This window comes from Anguilla anguilla, chromosome 16, assembly GCF_013347855.1.
Source record: "Anguilla anguilla isolate fAngAng1 chromosome 16, fAngAng1.pri, whole genome shotgun sequence".
NCBI lineage: Eukaryota > Metazoa > Chordata > Actinopteri > Anguilliformes > Anguillidae > Anguilla > Anguilla anguilla.
In genome coordinates this window covers 32,299,892-32,315,699 of record NC_049216.1, presented here as the reverse complement: position 1 = coordinate 32,315,699, position 15,808 = coordinate 32,299,892, and the positions used below count along the sequence as shown (strand labels likewise).

Here is a 15,808-nt window from a genome sequence, read left to right as displayed (position 1 = left end):
TCATCAAATGAAAGGAAGGCCCCCAACAGGAAATGGTCAACAAATGAAATGAAGGCCCCAACAGGAAATGGTCATCAAATGAAATGAAGGCCCCAACAGGAAATGGTCATCCAATGAAATGAAGGCCCCAACTGGAAATGGTCATCAAATGAAATGATGGCCCCGACAGGAAATGGTCATCAAATGAAATGAAGGCCCCCAACAGGAAATGGTCATCAAATGAAATGAAGGCCCCAACAGGAAATGGTCATCAAATGAAATGAAGGCCCCAACTGGAAATGGTCATCAAATGAAATGAAGGCCCTGACAGGAAATGGTCATCAAATGAAATGAAATGAAGGCACTGACAGGAAATGGTCATCAAATAAAATGAAGGCCCGAACAGGAAATAGTCATCAAATGAAATGAATGCCCCGACAGGAAATGGTCATCAAATGAAATGAAGGCCCCAACTGGAAATGGTCATCAAATGAAATGAAGGCCCCAACTGGAAATGGTCATCAAATGAAATGAAGGCCCTGACAGGAAATGGTAATCAAATGAAATGAATGCCCCAACAGAAAATGGTAATCAAATCAAATGAATGCCCCAACAGGAAATGGTAATCAAATGAAATGAAGGCCCCAACAGGAAATGGTAATCAAATAAAATGAAGGCCCCAACAGGAAATGGCCATCAAATGAAATGAAGGCCCCAACAGGAAATGGTCAACAAATGAAATGAAGCAGCAGGCTGTTACACACAGCTATGCTGTCAGACCCCGGGCCCCCCTCCATTTATTTTATTGTAACTCATTTCTGTGGCCAGAGTGCAGCAGAATTTAATGTTCCATTCCTCGCAGTCCTGTTCTGCATGACAGATTGTTTTAATAAACATATACGGTGTAATAAAAAAGTAATAATAAGCTCGGCAGTCACCTTATATCACTGCGGCTGAAGTCTGCTGTACGACAACATTGGTTACAATGACAATTACATGGGAACTAGTCCTTAGTATGGCAAATACAATGGACAGATTTAATACAGTTTGTAAATGTGATTAGTGTGCTGTCATGTTATTTCAATCCTGCTATTTACATTTCTCTTCAATGCTGCTCGAAAACTGGGTCCTTAACATTAAATAGGATTCTTTCTCCCTCCCCCTCTTTCTGCCTCTCCCTCTAATTCTCTCTCTCCTTTCAGTACTCCTCTTTCTCAAAACATAATGGAACAGTGTTGCCCATTAATATTTTTTGGATTAATCAACATTTTGTGACCAAATGTGCAGTTGTGTAATCTTGCAAGACCTGTAATCCTGTGCACACGAGCCCACACTTTGTGTGTGCGCATGTGCATGCGTGTGTATGTGCGTGCATGCATTTGCATGTGTTTGCGTGTGTGTATGTGTGTGTGTGTGTGTGTCTGTCTGCATGAGTGCGTCTGTCTGTGCTAGGTGGAAACACATTTTCGCAGTGTTTATGTAATGACTGGTGGCTGTTTGCAGTAACAATTTCATGCTACATTTCTAGTATTGCCCGGATCTGTTTTAGCTCCACAAGCCGGTTATTCTCCCTACAGTTGAAACTTCAGCACAAAGAAACACAGTGAATGTGTGTGTGTGTACTGTAGTCTGAGCAGAGGAGGATCTGATTGGCTGGGCCTGCAGGTATTCCAATGCTGTGGTGGATATTGCTTGAATCATTTAATGTGGGAGCACAGCATTTAACCCTTTGCTTGTTAATGGGACCAGTTTGCATGCCAGTCTTTAGCCTGATGGAGTATGTGTCTTACAGAAGGATTATAAACTCTGTGACTGGCTCGCTGAATAGCTTTGGCTGTCAGCCTTAAATATCTGCAGCTTTGAGATCCACCGCCAGGTCTTCATCAATGGAGCATTATTGATAATTATTTTTTTTCCTGCATGAGGAAATATTGGTAGAAATAGCAGTTTTTTTGTGTTTGATGCCCAAAGCTGGCACATTCCTACCGATGGCTAAAACAAAGATACTAATATAAATCTGAAATATGCCTTGAACAGAGGGGTTGTCCCACACACACACTCTCAACCAATCAACACTCCAGAAGACCAATCAGTCTCCAGAATCATTAGGCCATGGACAGATTAGGTAATCAGGTGCCCCTGGCCCTTTACATATAAAGACATTGCTCACACAGGTATGCACAGGTAATTGGCTGACCAGTTTTTTGTTTATTTCTTTTTTCACTGTCTCACAGGATGGTCACTCCTGTGGACTGGACTGGTTTTGGGGGTTGGGGGGGGGGGGTTTGTTAATCACATACAGTAACAGTTTCGGCAGGACCCCTCCCCCCCCCCCCCCATCACTGCAAAGTGCTTTGAGTGTCAGAGAAGAGCCGTATGAATGCAAGCCATTTTTTTTTTTCTGCCTACTCATACATAGGAGCAGATTTTTTTCAGTCCCACGTGCCTGAACAGGCCTGAACTGAACACAGCAGTGTTTGAGTTGGCACCGGCTTACACAGGCTGTCCATGGCTTCTGCTAGCATCTAAGAGATGCCTGGGTCTTCATCATACAGTATTTGTTTTTTCGTTTCGTTTGTTTCCAGTACTGGTCTCTGGTGGGATTCACTTAATTGTTTATAAGTCTGTGGTGCTTTTACTCTTTATCAGGGCCTGCTGTCCCCTTGTGTGGGGAAACTGTGACCCATTACGGTCCTGTTACAGTCTCAATATGACCCCCTTACCTTCACATTGTGTTACAGCCCAATGCAGTTCCATTACACTTCCGTAATGATGCTGTTACAATCCCGTTACGGTCCGGTTACGATCCTCTTACAATCTGATTACAGTGCCTTTATGTACATCCCCATTACAGTTAGGTTCAGTCCTGTAACAATGGCGTTGTGTTCCCATTACAATCTCATTACAGTCCCTTTACAGTTCCATTACAGGCCCATTTCAATCTCATTACAGTCCCTTTACAGTTCCATTACAGGCCCATTACAATCTCATGACGGCCCCTTTACAGTTCCATTACAGGCTCATTAAAATCTCATTACAGTCCCTTTACAGTTCCATTACAATCCCATAACGATCTCTTTACAGTCCAATTAAAATACTGTTATGGTCTTGTTACATTGCGTTACGGTCCCATTATAGTCCCATTACTGTCCTGTTACAATCCCATGGCAGTCCCATTATGGTCACAGGACCACAGCGTTTCCTGACTGCCCCTCCCGTGCAAGGAGAGATCCGCACACACCTCAATTATGTGCCAGTGCCCCACGACTCACCCGCCCCCCTGCCCCCTCTCTCCCTGTGCCGGCACATTCTCTCTGGCACTGATTTTACTCGGCCAGCGTGTTTTTTGTGTTAAAGCAGTCGCCGCTGTCAGCATCTGGGCCGAAAAAAAAAACAAAAAGCCGAACCAAATCTTGAAATGGCGGGTCTTGCGAATCGCACCCCGATAAACGCCAAAAAAAAAAAAGCGATTGACCCCTCTCTACGCACTGCCCAGCAACGCGGTGGTCGTCGGGTGCGGGACGCGGTTTCCTCACACTGCACTGGCCGGCCGCGAGCAGCCCGGGCCGGCGACGGTGGGGGGGGGGGGGGGGGTGCGGGGGGGGGTGAAATTCGTTCTGTAATTCCGCCGGCTCGCTCTGAGCCCCAGGAAGGGTGACACGGTGCTAAAGCTGTCCTGCCCTTATTGGAAAGGGGCAGTATTTCCATCACTTTACTGCAAAATTAATAGAATCAGCTGGATTCTGAAGGCAGCGCTAGGCTACGCTGGAGGCTTTCATTACATTCCTTTTTTTTTCTTTTCTTTTTTTTTTAACCCTCGCAGGGGGAGAACCTTCCGTTTGCCCAATTAAACCTCCACAGGCATGCTACACGTCCAGCCCTGAGAATATAACGCTCAGCAGTGCACACTCGTACTCTGCGAATGAGGGTGGAACACCGTCTTCAGTAATGACGGATACTAGGTTAGACCGTCCAGGCTGTGAGCTTTCAACACAGCTTGTAAGCATGAGGGTAATTGACAGGCAGCGATGAGCCAATCAGAACTCATCCAATGCCAGCATATCTGATCTCATTGTTACGCCCTTTTTTTTGCATCTGGGTGAATTTCAGTGTTTGGGGTTTCAGTCTGTAGCACTGTGGACATTCATAATCAACCTCCACTTCATTATCCACAGTGTGTAATTTTTCTCGTGCAATCAGATTGCAATTAGTACTGTGATGTGACATTGTATGTACAATCACCAATGCTAGAAATACTGCAATTTACAAAATTACACGTGTATTTAACCGTAAGTTTTGCCTGAAACCCAATCCCTAAATACTAATATTTGTATGGTATGACATGTACATTTGCATGCAATCAAACATAAATTACTGGCAATTACGGAATTGACACACAAAGTTGTGGTTTGCACCAAATTTGGTGTATATATAAAATGCTTCGGTGTATCACAGCTAGCAGTTCATAGACTTTTAAAACTTTGTCCAGCAGCACCCGTGCAGAACTGGACTGAGGAGTGCGCAGCCTACTTTGTTTTGCCGAAGGTTTCATTTTCTCTGCGGAACGGCTAAATTAAAATGGGTGAAATATGCCTTTTATGTACAGTGTCGTAAAGCTGCGGGTGCCTTGTTGAATTTGATTTGCTCGTGTAATAATGAAAGCGCGATCACTCCGTCAGCTGTTTGGTTGCGAAATTTCGAAGCAGCGACCTATCGCATTAAGAGCCATAATGTGTTTTTTTTGGGGGTTGAGTGGGGGGGGGGGGCATAGGAGTGGGAGGGGGGAGATATATGGGGCTTGTCTGGATGAGATTGCACATTATTACACAGACACGGAGAACGTCACACAACCAAACAAAACCAAACGGTGGAAAAAATATAGCTGCAATCAAGGTTAAAGGAGAACAAATGACCACAGGGGCTGTGTTTGAGTTTGGGGAGGGGGGGGGGGGTGTAGGGGGAGCGACACCCCTCCAGTACTAAACACTATGTGTTGTTCTACAAGCCCTTAACACTCTTTAATTAACATCAGTAATTGAGCTATTAGCCAGCACAGGCCCCCTCGCTGAAGGCTGGACCTACTCTGTCCTCTGATTTATTCATTTCTTTTCCATCTCATACCCAAACGTCTGATATCATTCTCCCTGTCTGTCTGTTTACAGACCCTGTCATCTCCCTCGCTGGAGAGGAAACAAAAGATTGTCTTCATGAATCTGGTGCTGATGGATTCGTCTTCTCCGCGGTGAGCTTATTTGAGGTTTTAATGGAATTGAATGCATTACTGGGATGTGTGCTGATCGCAGGCACTGGGGGTGGGGACAGATGGAACAGCGCTTATAATTGGTCCACTGCAGGTACTGGGGGTGGGGGCAGATGGAACAGCACATATGATTGGTCTATTGCAGGCACTGGGGCTGGGGACAGATGGAACAACGCATATGATTGGTCTATTGCAGGCACTGGGGCTGGGGACAGATGGAACAACGCATATGATTGGTCTGTTATGGACACTGGGTTTGGGTACAGATGAAACGGCGCGTATGATTGGTCTATTACAGGCACTGGGGGTGGGGATAGATGGGAAATTGTGTATGATTGGTCTATTGTAGTCACTGGGGCTGGGGACAGATGGAACAACGCATATGATTGCTCTGTTATGGACACTGGGTTTGGATGCAGATGGAACGGCGCGTATGATTGGTCTATTGTAGGCACTGGGGCTGGGGACAGATGGAACAACGCATATGATTGGTCTGTTACGGACACTGGGTTTGGGTACAGATGGAACCGCGCGTACGATTGGTCTATTGTAGGCACTGGGGCTGGGGACAGACGGAACAACGCATATGATTGGTCTGTTACGGACACTGGGGTTGGGTACAGATGGAACCGCGCGTATGATTGGTCTATTACAGGCACTGGGGATGGGGAAAGATGGAACAACACATATGATTGGTCTATTGCAGGCACTGGGGGTGGGGACAGACGGAACAGCGCATGTGATTCGCCTCTTGCGAAGGAGGTGAGGTCCTGTGCCCTAATTTCAGCTGGCCTTCCGGCACATCCCTGTTCACCCCCAAAAATGGGGATACGGTTCAGCGCCTGGCTTTGTACCCCCAGTTACACAGGCCGGTTAGGGGGGGGGGTGGCTCTGGGACTCCTGGTGTTATCGCTTCACTGTTACTGCAGATCAGGGAGGGCATTGCAAAGGGCCGTTCGGCATGGCTACCCTTCAGGTGTCTGAAAGGAGTGGATCGGTAGCAGTAAACTGTGCTGAATTCATCGCTGTAAACCCCTCTGAATGCATTGCTTCAAACTGGTTTTTGTTTTGTCTATCGCTGCCTTATATTAAATAGACAGCATAGCTGTTTCACCTCACGCAGATTGCTCTCCGCATATTGTAGGATATTAATAAAGTGCGCCTGTACACATTAGTCAGGATAAAGGGATTTTAAATCAGACCATAGGTATTTCAGAAATTGCAATATGCATATTCAAGCAGGACCTATCCTGCTTGATGCAATCCCTTAAGTGCTATTGACATGCAATCAATTTGAATTAGAAATCATTTCCAATGGGTTTTGTCTGGCATTTATGTTAAAATGCTGTGTATTAAATATTAATGTTGGCCAATTTCCTACAGTACAATCTGTGACTTGATAGATCAGTGGCCTTTGATGTTGCTCTTTGGTGTTTGGTTATCAATTTAGGCTCGAGCAGAAATTTAAATGCAGGCATTTTTAACGGTCGCCGTGTTTTTTTCTGTAATCGCCATGGCGACACTCTCCTCACATCACTGGGATGAATGCAAGTACAGCATTTTAGACTGTGCCTCTCTAAAAAAAAAAAAAAAGTGAGTAAATGTAGTCGGACCCTTCACTTTAAAACCTCAACCTGTCGGCTTCCACTGACGCTGCTGTCCAGCCATTAGGCCCCATTTAAATCCCTGGCTCCCCTCACAAATGGGGACCGGTTATTTGCCTGAGTGAAATTAGCTCGTGGAGGACCAGGATGCACACTAATGCGCTCTCGCTGCTGGAGCTCAAAGAGGCACATCTGCACAAAAATGGGTCACCGGTCGTCTCTTTAAAACCGGTGATGTCATCGACGCGATGTCCGCACTGTGAATAATTCATCGCAGAGAGGAGAGTTCGCTAACCTTGTGGGGGGAAAACCATCGTCCCGGCCCAAATTAATGGCTGTTTGGCTAATATAATTACTTGGCAGGCCATTGGCTTGCAGAGAGACAGACAGGCCAGCCTTCTCAGCTGTTTGCCCACCTTGCTGTGTGGGTCTGTGATTTGGCACCTGTGTCCAGATTTCATTGGAAAATGACTTGCTAATCTGTCGAGTTATTTTGTGTAATTTGGGGGGGGTTGCCAGTTAAGGAAGTCCCCTTCCCTGCCTCTTTTACTCCAGCTGAGTTCTGGCCATGGGGGCTGCTTTTTAAACTGTAAATTAGGAAGGATTAGTTTTTATGAATCTGAATCCGAACTGTGGCAGGAGATAATAAAGCTGCGAGGAGATGGCAGACTGTTGCAGAAGTGGGGCCTTCCTTCCTGTATCAGTCCACCAGCCGGAACCCTCTGTCAGTCACTGTCAAACCACTCTACAGCTCTTCTATAACCATCCTGTGACGCCTCTGTGGCCCTCTATGACCCCTCTATGTCCACTCTACGACCACTATATGGCCCCTCTATGTCCACTCTACTGCTCTTCTATAACCACTCTACGACCCTCGATGACCCCTCTATGTCTTCTTTATGACCACTATATGGCCCCTCTTTGACCACTCTACGACCCCTCTATGTCCCTCCATGTCCTCTCTACAACCACTCTACTGCCCCTCTATGACCACTGTATGGCCTTTCTGCCACCCCTCTACAGCTCTTCTATGACCCCTCTATGTCCTCCCTACGACCACTCTATGACCACTTTAAGGCCTTTCTAAGGCCCCTCTACAGCTCCTCTACGGCCACTCTTTGGCCCCTCATTTCCCCTTCTGAAGCCCAAACGGACGCGTCCGATTGATTTTCGTTCAGGCCAGATGGCACTGATCTGGGTGATTATGGCGGACGGGCCTGGCAGGCTGGTTCCCCTGGGACAGGGCGAGTGGTAGACGGGCACGCCCCGGCACGGGGGCGGGGTCATTATACCGATCTGCAGCCCAACCGACCCCCCAGACCCGCTCCCTCCCCCCCCCGTCTCTCCGCTCCCCCAAATTAAACTTAGAGCTTTTTAATTATTTATCAATACTCTGCCTGGTAGCGGGATCGATCCATGTGAATGGTTTTCAAAGATAATGAGACCAGACCCAGCAGATGGACTTGCCCACATTGATGTTTAAACCTTTTTGTGCTGGCCCTTTACTCAAACCCCATTATTTCTGTGTTTTTTTTTGGGGGGGGGAGTGTGGCAGCGGTGACATTTGTGGTTGGATAGATTGGGGTGGAGTGGGGGGTTATGGGTGGCTTTCTGGCTGAGTATTTCTAACGGGGCAATGAAGCCTGCCCTGTCCCAGTCTGAGATCGAAGAGCTATAGCTGGAGTTTGGCACCATAGGAAATGTACGCTATTAAAAGATTCCACCCCCCACCCCCCCCCGCCTCCCCCCCTTTACCTCCTGAAGTGCGGGTCAGATGTATTCATAAGCAGTCTCGTAGAATCGGCCTCTTAGGGCTGGAATGACTTGCTGTTTCCCTGGCGATGTTTGGATTTACTGCCGTATTTCTTAACACCTCTTGACAATGTCTGTAGTGAGAGGCTATTTCTTTTGGGATAATTAGCAAGCGGCACACAATGCAATCTAATTTCATACTGTGACACTGCGTCGCTTTGGAGTCTGAGGTTGTTGATGCAATAAGCTAAGATGTGTTAGTGGCAAGGGCAGAATTAATGTTCAGGAAAAAGTACCTTTGAAATTAACACGTGTGAGCCTTCTGCACATTATTAAGGGCTTATGCGGCATCCACACACAACCTACCACACATTACTAATGCCTTATGAGACATCCACACACAACTTACCATGCATTACTAATGCCTTATGAGACATCCACACACAACCTACCACACATTACTAATGCCTTATGAGACATCCACACACAACTTACCGCTCATTATTGATGCCTTATGAGACATCCACACACAACTTACCACACATTACTAATGCCTTATGAGACATCCACACACAACTTACCGCACATTACTAATGCCTTATGAGACATCCACACACAACTTACCACACATTACTAATGCCTTATGAGACATCCACACACAACCTACCACACATTACTAATGCCTTATGCGGCATCCACACACAACCTACCACACATTACTAATGCCTTATGAGACATCACACACAACTTACCGCTCATTATTGATGCCTTATGAGACATCCACACACAACTTACCGCTCATTATTGATGCCTTATGAGACATCCACACACAACTTACCACACATTACTAATGCCTTATGAGACATCCACACACAACTTACCGCTCATTATTGATGCCTTATGAGACATCCACACACAACTTACCACACATTACTAATGCCTTATGAGACATCCACACACAACTTACCACACATTACTAATGCCTTATGAGACATCCACACACAACTTACCACACATTACTAATGCCTTATGAGACATCCACACACAACTTACCGCTCATTATTGATGTCTTATGAGACATCCACACACCACCTACTGCTCATTGTTAATTTCTTATGAGACATCCACACACAACCTACCGCACATTAGTAATGTCTTGTGAGACATCCACACACATCCTACCACTCATTATCAATTTTTTTAAGAGACATCTATGCATGTCCCTGCCGCACATCATTCATTTCTTCAGGCGGTATAAACAAACACATGCAGAATTTCACAGATAATTTAAGCTCACAGAAACAGGCTGGAATAACGGAGCTGTGCTGCGTCTTTCTGAGTGATGGCCGAGTTAGAGTATTCTTCTGAGGCTTACCCAGGGGAGGATATCCAAGCACCACAAAATAAATTCACACCTATTCTCATTCAAATCAGAGCGTGGTGCTGTTGGATAATCCTTTTTAAGGCGGTGTGAACTCAACAACGCAGGCCCAGAGTGCACAGACTTGGAAAAACAAAAAAATGAAACTAATAAAATGGCTCCCCCCAGCCAGAAACATTCCAGGATGTATTTCTCAAAGCCGTGGAATGCACTGGATTGTTTTCCAAGGGGCATGAACAGGGTCCTGTCCATCCCATTATGAATGTGGGGAAACTGCACCCCTGTCAGCATGTCATACACAGACTCTTAGTCAACACCCCCTTTCATTCACCCCCCCCCCCCCCCCAGCTCTTTATCAGAGAAAGAGAACGAGAGGAAAGGCAGACTGTGGTGCTTTGGGTTGTGAATGCAGGTATCCTTTATAATGGCTAGCTTTTGGGGTGAGTGTGGAGGTTTAAATTGGGGGGGGGGTGGTGGTGGGGGGGGGGGGTGCTGAGGTGTGGACAGAGCTCAGTCCTGTCCTGGCATGTTCCAGAGCTCTAATGTGCAAATGACAGGGTCAGGGGGAGAGCTGGCGCCTGCAGGTGAGCCTGCCGCAGGTGCGAATTGCTCACAGGGGTGTCTATGCACAGTGTGTGTGTGTGTGTCTGTGTGTATGCACTGTGTGTGTGTCTGTGTGTATGCACTGTGTGTGTGTGTGTGTGTGTTTGTGTTCACTTCTGAGCCCATTTGTGTATGTGTGACTGGGTGTGTGTACGTCTGTGAGTGCGTGCATGCGTGTGGGAAAGAGAGTGTGTGTGTGCATGTGTGTGGCTAGTGTTTCTCCCTTAAGACATTGTGAAGGACAGACAGACTGACTCCCCAATGCTCCAATGTTTAAAAAAAATGGAGGGAAAGGAAGATGATGTGAAGTCTTTTTAAATCTGCAGCGTATGTGTGGTGCTCTTTAGCCCCAATACATCCCATCTATCGCCCTTCCATAGCCCCAAACCCTGGCACAGGATCTTGTGCTAAGTAATGATCCTGACAGAATTTTCAGCAGAGGGGTAATGGAGCCACTTGGGACAGGCGATCATTCCACAGTTAGTCTTGTTGTATTTCGGCAAATTAAGAGGATCTCTTCCAAGTCCTGATTTTTTTATTTTAGGCATGCCAACTTTAACGGTAAGATGCAAGCAAATTGAAGTAATATAGATTGGGTGCAACTTCTTGATTGCAAGGCCGTGAATGAAAAGTGGGGCAGGTTAAAAAAGGGTTATTTTTGATGCACAATTTAAATTCATTCTAAAGGTGTGGAAAAGTATGGGGGAAAAAAACTCATTCTAGGGCCCAGCTCTGACTGCCGGTCCTCTGCGTGTCCTGATTAAGCACAGGTGCTAACTCAACCCTCAGCCAGTCAACTGACCCTCCCATCAACCTGTACACAGTGCAGCGAGTGACTGAGGGTGATGGTCACTATGGCGATGACGGAATCCTCTTGTCACGCGCGGCAACAGAGCGGGGAGGCGGGTGGGCTAGGTATCTCAGGCATCGGTTACCACGGAGACGCGGGAAGGTCAGCTCGTCAGACACGAGATACGACAACGGTCCCCCCCCCCCCCCCCGCCCGTCCCCCCCCCCATCCTGCAGAGGACGTCCCTGTACTCATTCCACCCTGCGGATAATTTTTTAAAAAGTTGCTTGAGTGGTGATAGGTGACCTGTTTTTTGCAAAACGGCACACATGCATTTCCAATGCCAGGGTCCAAATAGTGGCGCTACATAACGACTAAGCTAACCTTTCTCTTTGAGCAAGAAGCTGTTCCTCACGACTGAAATTACAAGAACGATACATTATGTTTTTTTGCCATGGAGAGAAAGAGGGAGGAGATACTGGCGGGGAAATAAAGAACAGGAGAGAGGGTAAAAAAAGGGGTCTGTCTCACTTGTGAGCCCCAGTTATAATGCCTCATTAAAAGGATTTGGGACAGAGAGGCGGGGGCAGGCCTGCTCTTTCTTTTTTAAAGGCAGAGGGTCTCGGCGGGATTCATTAACGCGTGTCCCAGCAGCCTCTGCTGCTCCGGTGCCGCTCGCCCGGGTGAGCGCGCGTCGTGAAATCACGCCTAATTGGACGATTACTCAGAGTGAGAAATCTCCGGCAGCTGGCCGACGAGGTCCTTAATAAACACCTTGTCTCCTCAATAAAAGCACGGAAGTCGTGTTACCTGACCCCAGGGGGGGCTGAGCAGTTTTTTTTTTAATCAGTGTTAAATTTATTTTTGTGAATAATTGCATGCAGTGTGAGTAGCAATATTAAAACGGTAGCGCTTTTACAATGAGATTAATACAGCGCTACCTGTGGCCTTGTGCCACTGGTCCCTCTCTCTCTTTCTCCCTGGAGGGGGAAAGCTCATTTGTTTCAGGATAAGAGCTTTGTCCAAACTGTATTATCGCTGTCATAGTGTAATTAAATTATTACTGGTTTGTTTGGCAGTAGGCCCCCCCATGTTGAGCAAGGAAGCCTGCTGTCCTGTAAGCATGTCATAGACAAATTAATCTGTGCCACTGCAGGCCTGTAGTGGGTCATTGTCATTGTGTTACAGCACGAAGCTTTCTCCTGCTCATGCACTGTATTTAAAGAAGAATGAAATAAGGTTTCCTTGACCTTTGACCCTCTGATTGCAAGTGTTGTCACTCCGCATATGGTGCTTCTGTTCACTGTGCAACTGAGAGGCTGAATTTCAGAATTTCTGCGCATAGTTGTGTGTGTCTGCGCATGGCTGTGTGTGTCTGCGCATGGCTGTGTGTGTCTGCGCATGTCTGTGTGTGTCTGTGCATAGCTGTGTGTGTCTGCGCATGGCTGTGTGTGTCTGCGCATGGCTGTGTGTGTCTGCGCATGGTTGTGTGTGTCTGCGAATGTCTGTGTGTGTCTGTGCATGTCTGTGTGTGTCTGGGCATGTTTGTGTGTGTCTGCGCAGAGCTGTGTGTGTCTGCACATGTCTGTGTGTGTCTTTGCATGTCTGTGTGTGTCTGCGCAGAGCTGTGTGTGTCTGCGCATGGCTGTGTGTGTCTGTGCATAGCTGTGTGTGTCTGCGCATCACTGTGTGTGTCTGTGCATGTCTGTGTGTGTCTGCGCATGTCTGTGTGTGTGTCTGTGCATAGCTGTGTGTGTCTGCGCATCACTGTGTGTGTCTGTGCATGTCTGTGTGTGTCTGTGCATAGCTGTGTGTGTCTGCGCAGAGCTGTGTGTGTCTGCGCATGTCTGTGTGTGTCTGCGCATAACTGGCATGGTGTCTCTGCTGCATGTGTAAGCTGCGTGTCCGACAGGCGCGTGTGTGTCCTGTCCTGCCCATCCATATCGCTGTGTGTGTGCAGGTGAGGGTGTGCGGTCAGGTGAGGTGACGGTCAGGTCTGAGAGCTCCATCATGGGTCCTGTGCCACCTGTGGAGCGGGCACTGGTGGCCATTTCTCTTGTTTTGGACAGAGAAGCCCAGATGACTGTGTGAGAGTGTGAAAGCGGTGCATTTGTTTCCCTGGCTGTGGCGTGGCTGTGTTTGGGGACGTGTGTGTAGAGCCCTGCAGGGCTGGGGAGGTTATTAATGCAGCATGCCCCTTAGGGGAGCTGCCCCAAGAGGGGCAAAGGGCTGAAATGTACAGCAAAGAGAGACTGTTTCCTCATCTATCATTTTTACACACACACACACACACACACAGACATACACACACGCAAACACGCACACACACATCCACACACAGACATACACACAGGCACTCTCACAGGCACACACATGCACGCATGCACACACAGACGCATCCACACACACGCACACAAACTCACATCCACACACACACACACACATGCTCACACACACACAGACACACGCACACACACCCATGCGCACATTGGCAAGCATACATCTACACACGCACGCATGCACGCACATGCACACACAGACGTCACACACACACACACACGCACACACACATACCCACACACACACAGACACGCACACACACCCATGGGCACATTGGCAAGCATACATCTACACACGCACGCAAGCACGCACATGCACACACAGATGTCACACACACACACACACGCACACACACACACACACACACACTGGGGATCTGCAGTCTCATACAGAGGCCTGGAGCCTCAGTATTATCACTAATACTTGGACAACTCTATCCAGTGATCACACAAAGGAGGAGTCAGGCTGTTTTTAGCCCTTCATAGTGCAGTTGAGGGGTCCTGCAGTCAGCCTGCAGTCTAACACACTCTCAAGTGCTGCTCTGCTGACTGAGGAGACTGCAGACGTGCCGCTCGCTTTGATCACATCCAGCGGCCTTTCTGCTTAATTGAATTTGCTGAGGGAAACAAAATGGAGAATTCCCGCCACTTTAAAAATGACTTTTTCATTTTTTTTTTTTTTTTTCATTTTTTGTTTGAAGTGAGTGTAACAAACGTCTTCGTAATCCCTCGATGAGTCGGTGCCCGTCTCGCACACACACACACACGCACACGCACACACACACACACACACCGGCCAAGCCAACGGTTTCCTTAATGCGGGCGCATTAAAGTGCTTTTTTTCCGGTGCGTGTGGCGCGGTTTTAACTAGATCCCCCGGGCATTGCTAGTTATCATCACGCGCGGCAGCCAGCCGGTACAGAGTCACACCCCCCCCCCCCCCCCCCCGCCGCCCCCCCCCATTCAGCCTCCCACAACCCCCCCCCGAATCCGCCGCGCAACATGAGAGAGAGACGGCCACTGAGAACGAGCTCTCCACCCGCCAACCCGCCAGCCCGCCACTTCCCTCCGCCGCTCTTATCTGCGCGTGGCGATGCTGTAGCGAAACAAAATATTGATGGATATCTCTGATATGCAGTCTCCCCCTCCCTCGCTCTCTCTCTCTCTCTCTCTCTGTGGCTGTAGCGGAGCAGTGATTTACCTGTCCCCAGGTGTGCGATGCCCCCTGGAACACGCAGATATAGAGAGCTGTCCGAGGCTGAGGAATGGCACACAGGACTTATTATTCTTACGGTGCACTTTTTAAGTCTGTTCACGCACTGGAGGGACCAGACTTGGCATCTCATAATTAAATTCTCTCTGTTTTCCGAGTTACTTGCGCATATGGCAGGTCTGTGTAGGATGTATAGTCATGCTGGGATTCCCAACTTTATTAGAAATGATAAATAATTATGCAACTTTATTCAACCGAATCTTGATCTACGTAGACTCAAAGCACCACAGATGGAGAAAGTATTTTTTAAAAGTATGTAAGGATTGGCTGTCCTCCACATTCTGGTCCTATTCTGTGTACTGCTGTTAGCTTCATGCAGAAGAGTAGCATTGAGTGTGTTGTTTGCATAGTCTCTGTGCTGCTAATATCAGCATTAGAAGTCTGTGTTGAGGGTTTGTAATAGCTCATGCCTCTGGCAGCTTTTCTCTCAAACTGTTATTGTTTTTTTTGTTTTTAAAAAAAATCTTTTTTGTCTCTGGATCCATTGGGCTGGCAGTTTACTCATTTGATTTTGTAGTGAATCTGAAAAGAATCTTTATTTGGCTCAGTGGGTCAGAGCCGAAGAGGAAGGCGATGATTTAGACAAAGTGCATTGTGGGTGCGCGGGGTTCACTGACCCGCTGCTCGCTGGAGATAAGACGCCAATTAATCCGCGCGGATAATTCCGGAATCACCAGGCTGCCGCCCCGGCCTGGTCTCTGTGTTGCAAACCGCGAGCCGTAAGAAAATTAAAACGAATTAAATCACAGCGTTTTTTGCACATGGATTACGGACTGCTTTTAAACAAGCACCAGAGCAGCTGAATCAAACCACTCCCCCCCCCCCCC

General features: G+C 47.6%; 1 long non-coding RNA gene across 1 annotated transcript in view; it reads left to right on the top strand.

The window, feature by feature from the left end:
* The window catches only part of LOC118214956, a 59,101-nt gene that overhangs the window by 32,580 nt on the left and 10,713 nt on the right, over positions 1-15,808 (top strand). Inside the window, exon 2 of the long non-coding RNA XR_004762730.1 lies at positions 5,142-5,221. This is a non-coding gene — a long non-coding RNA (uncharacterized LOC118214956). The remainder of the gene's footprint in view (positions 1-5,141; positions 5,222-15,808) is intronic.